General features: G+C 39.3%; 1 non-coding gene across 1 annotated transcript; it reads right to left on the reverse strand.

Annotated features, from left to right (window-relative positions):
• Positions 1–3,372: 3,372 nt before the first annotated feature.
• On the reverse strand, positions 3,373–3,478 carry LOC140894095 (small nucleolar RNA R71). The gene has a single exon (XR_012153646.1). It is a non-coding gene; the product is annotated as a small nucleolar RNA R71 (small nucleolar RNA).
• Between the last annotated feature and the right edge of the window lie 1,926 nt (positions 3,479–5,404).

Below are 5,404 nucleotides of genomic sequence, written 5' to 3' on the forward strand. Positions count from 1 at the left end.
AGCTATACCTACGTCTATCGTCAGCCCACTAATGGCGACTATCCCGGAACTAGGGTCACACCCTTGCTGCAGCTCTACAGCCTCGAGCACCGCTCCGTTATTCAGATGCCGCTCTACTATTATGTTAGACACTGTCTGACTATAATAAAATATATTCCCTACTCCAACTCTAAAATAAGAGTACCCAAAGCCCTAAAATAGAGCCACGCAGGCGAAGGAAAGGATTTGGAATATGCAAGAAATGAAATCCTCGGACCTTATATTTATATGACTCGATCGGAACCTCCGTTGCAGTATCGGAGCTTCGGATAGCTCTTATCTACCACGTGTCGTTCTCTCGTTAACTGGCCATAGATAGGGGAAATCGGAACCTCCGTTCTCGATTGGAGCTTCCGTTATGGCTTGCATCATGGCTGACGTAATATTACCGGAGTTTTCGTTTACACATCGGAGCTTCCGATTGTCACAATGTAGCTTCCGTTCTTGGTCACCCTTTGGGCCATTTCCGATCATTCTGAGTCCATTCTCAAAGTCCGTTAATCCATATGGAATTCCCTTAATCATGTTTTACTTAATCTAAACATGACCACACAATTAACTACTCTTTAATCGATAATTTCGGATATGGGTCACTACATATGCAATGGATGTTTTGAAGTCTAGCCCTAGGTTGACTGACATACTAGTGGTAAGAGAGTTTCCTGACGTATTCGCGGATGAGATTCCTCGATTACCGCCTATTGGTAAGGTAGAATTCAGTATAGAACTGTTGTCAGGAACTCAGACGATTTCCAAGGCTCCATATTGAATGGCTCCGAACGAATTAAAGGAATTGAAGGAGCAGTTGGAGGATTTAATTGCCAAGGGATACATCTGACCTAGTGTATCGCCTTGGGGTGCTCCGGTTTCATTCGAAAGAAGGATAGTTCTATGATACTCTGCATACTACCGCCAACTGAATCAAGAGACAGTAAAGAACATATATCCTTTACCTCAAATAGATGATCTCTTGATCAACTGCAGGGTTCTTGTGTTTATTCGGAGATTGATTTGAGGTTTGGATATCATCAGCTAAGGGTTCATGATGAAGACGTTCCTAAGACTGCATTTAGAACGAGGTATGGCCACTTTGAGTTCATTGTCATGTCGTTCGGTTTGACTAACGCTCCAACAGTCTTTATGGGTTTGATGAACCGTATCCTTCATCGTTATTTGGATAGTTTGTTATTATTTTCATCGATGATATCCTTATCTATTTGAAGAGTCGTACTAACCATGTAGAGCACTTAAGGATCGTCTTACAGGTGTTGAGGACTGAGAAATTGTATGCTGATAAGTGCATTTTATGCACTTAATTTGTATATGGTTTTACTTGATTTTTGGAATTTATTGGTAGATATTGTGTGAAATTGTTGTTGTTTTTGTGTGTGTAGGAAGTTATGGACTGTGATGCATTTAAGTGGAATGAAGCCTAAAAGATGGAAGTTTAAAGGGAGAATCAAGAGTTGAAAAAAAAACAGAGAAAAAGGCTAATTTTGAGGTCCAGGCGCGCCCGCGCTGACTGAAGGGGTGCCCACGCCGTTATTGAGGATTTGAAGAAGAGAAGTTGAGCATGAGGCGCGCCCGCACGGTTCCTTGGTGCGCCCGCGCCGCTAAAGAAAGTGTTGAAGAGTGTTTCTGCGAAAGAAAGGCGTGCCCGCCATGTTCCCTGCGCTTCCGCGCCGTCGTCCGTTAGGAGATTTAGAGTCCGATTATTTATGAAAACTTTGGGGTTTGTCTTGGGATTATTTTGGACGATTATTAGGTCATATAAAAGGGATTTTTCTGAGTCATAGATCTATCTATCAGCCGCCAATACACACAATATTCTTGAGAGCACTTTTGTGAGTTTTTGGGATCAAGAATTGAAGATTGCTTGGAACGAAGACGAAGACTTTTCGATCGGACACGGAAGAAAGACTACGGCTTTGTTATTTCTTTTTATTTATTTTCTTTTGATTGTTGAGTTATGTTTGAGACTTTGAATACGATTTGGTTTTTTATGAATTTGAGCATGAACTAAACTTTTCTAGTCTAGAGGTTGACGTAGCTTGGTTGAGACATATTCATGAATCTTTGAGTTTAACAAATTGTGTTTCTAGAATTGAATGTCTTCTTAATTTACTGGCCATAAATTGAGTTGTTATATTTACTTAGAATCCGGCACTCGGGAGAGGGGATTTTGAGTAGGATCAATAGAAACTACACTGTTAATTGTTTATATAGCTCGAGAGAGTATATAATATTAATAGAACCTTTAAGGAACATCGTTTTACAAATATCACTGCATCTAGATTTTTAATAGGGATATTGAAATCAAACTGTAGTTGATACACTCTATTTGTTGCTCGGGAGAGGGGAATAGAATAATCTAAGTGTTCTTGGTTATTAATTGAAAGAAATTCATAACATAGATTATTTAGGATTGAATATTGTTGAGAACTAGTGAAATCAAAACCTCTGGACTATTTTTCTCTGATTGATAATTTCTCAGAATTTGTGTGTGAGTGAGCTTGATAATTCTTCACTATTTATTTAAGTTTTCAGCAAATTTCCAAAGTTTGATTTTCTAGATAAAATTAAGACTATTTTAATTACAAGTATTGAATATTTTCAAATTACTCCTTGTGGGATCGACACTCTCTCTTTCACTATATTAAAACTTGACACTCGTACGCTTGCGAGTATTTTACACAACAAGTTTTTGGCGACGTTGCCGAGGAGTAATGTTTGATTTTGTTTAGTCTTGTTACCAATTAGTCTAAGTTTTAATTTAGAGCTTTTATTTCATCTTATTTTTAGTACAATTAATTTCTTCTTATTTTTAATTGCAGTCTATGCGACGATCTCAAAGTGCGAATTCTCTATTATTTGATCCGGAGATCCAGCACACTACACGTGCTCTAAGAAGATTTAGAAGAGAAGAATTAAGGAACATGGCTGATGAAGCAGCACAACAAGCTCCTCTGGTGCCAATCAGAGATCACTTCAGGCCTACGATCCAGACTAACTATTCTGGAATCGCTCGAGGGACCATTAATGCCAACAACTTTGAGTTGATGTCGGCCTTAATCAACCTGGTTCAGCAGAACCAATTCAATGGAACTGCCACAGCTGATCCTCATTTGCACTTGCGCACCTTTTTAGAGATTACAGATACGGTAAAAATAAATGGTGTTTCTGAGGATATAATACGTTTAAGCTTGTTTCCTTTTTCTCTCTGGGACAAGGCACAGAGCTGGTTGGAGTAATTGCCGCTAGGAAGCATAACAACTTGGGAGGGAATGGCTGTGAAATTTTTAGAGAAGTTCTTTCCACCATTCAAGGCAACCCAGCTGAAGAATGAGATCAGTACCTTTCAACAGCATGATTCAGAACAGTTATATGAGGCATGGGAAAGGTACAAAGATTTGTTATGGCGTTGTCCTAATCATAATTTTGCAGATTGGGAAGAAATAGAATTTTTCTACAATGGGTTGAATACGCCCACAAGGATGTCTGTGGATTCTGCTGCTGGAGGTACTATCTTTGCCAAGGACCCCATTCAGGCCTATGATATGCTTGAACAAATGACTATCAATAGTTATCAATGGCCGTCTGAACGTATGCGAGTCAAGAAGGGAGTGTACAGTGTGGATCCTCTCACATCCATCACTGCACAGCTATCTGCATTGAGTACACAAGTTGCTTCTCTGAATAAGGTGAATATTGCAGAACCTGCAGGTGTGTCGGTTGTCATAGAAGAATCTCATCCACCTGAGGAAGCTCAATATATCAATCCCAGAGGCTATGAAAATTATCGAGGTAACCCTCCACCCAATATTTATCATCCTGGCTTACGTACCATGAAAATTTTTCCTATGCCAACAACAAAAATGTGTTGAAACCCCCTCCGGGATTCAATACAAATCAAGGTGAAGGTAAAGCGTCTTTGGAGGATTTTGTGTCTACATTTGTTACTGAAGCTAACAAGCGGATGTCGAGGACTGAAACTCGAATGGACAACATGGAGACACATATGTGCAGTTTGGGGGCTATGATGAAATCTATGGAAACACAGATTGGGCAACTTGCGAATGCTTTAAAGGATCAAAATCGAGGAAAGTTTCCCAGAAATACTGAAGTGAACCCAAAAGAGCAATGCAAAGCAGTAGAGTTAAGAAGTGGAAAGAAGTTAGAGGCTGAAGATCAGAGAAAAACCAAGGAAGTTGAAGAACCAGTGGTTGAATAAATCGTGGTTGAAGAACCCAAGAAAGAATCTGAAGCAAAACCGATGTATAAGCCACAACTTCCTTATCCTCAGAGATTCAAGAAGAAGGCACTTGATGAACAGTTCTCCAAATTCCTAGACATCTTCAAGAAGATACACATTAATATTCCATTTGCAGATGCCTTGGAACAAATGCCTAACTATGCCAAGTTCATCAAAGATGTAATGTCTAAGAAGAGGAGAATGCAAGACAATGAAGTGGTGAATCTGACAGAAGAGTGCAGCGCAATCCTGCAGAAAAAGTTGCCACAAAAGCTTAAGAATCCAGGGAGTTTCACTATCCCTTGTTTTATTGGTGGTTCTAAGGTAAATAGAGCTTTATGTGATTTAGGATCAAGTATAAATTTAATGCCTTTTTCTTTTTACAGGACCTTGGAACTTGGAGAATTCAGGGTGACCACCATCACATTACAGCTGGCTAATCGGAGTATCACATATCCACGAGGAATTGTGGAGGATGTTTTGGTGAAGGTCGACAAGTTTATATTTCCAGCAGACTTCGTGATTTTAGACATGGATGAAGATGAAGAAACTCCTTTGATCTTTGGGAGACCTTTTCTAGCTACTGGACGCGCACTGATCGATGTCCACAAGGGAGAGCTCACACTCTGAGTTGGTGGTGAAGATGTGATTTTTAATAAACGAGGTAAGTACATGTAAAAGTATTGAAATTGTTGATTCTCATAATTCTTTTTCATGTGCAGGAATTACTGATCCACTCAAAAGATGTTTAGTGGCGGATAAGGTATTTGATAAGGATGAGGATTGGGAGCTACATGAACAAAAATCATTCCTTGACAGCGCTCCGAAAAAAAAAATGGTGAGTACTAAGGAATCTGAATCATTGGAAAATAGTGCGCCAGAGGTATCCACTAAAACTCATGATCTGAAATAATTGCCTGTGCATTTATGTTATGAATTCCTTGGTGAAAATTCTACTTGTCCTGTTATTATTTCTGCTCACCTGTCTGCTGTAGAAAAAGATAAGTTGTTGCGAGTTTTGAGAAATTTTAAAACTGCTCTTGGATGGTCAATTTCTTACATTAAGGGTATTAGTCCAACAATTTGCATGCATAAAATTTTGATGGAAGAGTC

Source organism: Henckelia pumila, chromosome 3 (genome assembly GCF_033568475.1).
Source record: "Henckelia pumila isolate YLH828 chromosome 3, ASM3356847v2, whole genome shotgun sequence".
Lineage (NCBI taxonomy): Eukaryota > Viridiplantae > Streptophyta > Magnoliopsida > Lamiales > Gesneriaceae > Henckelia > Henckelia pumila.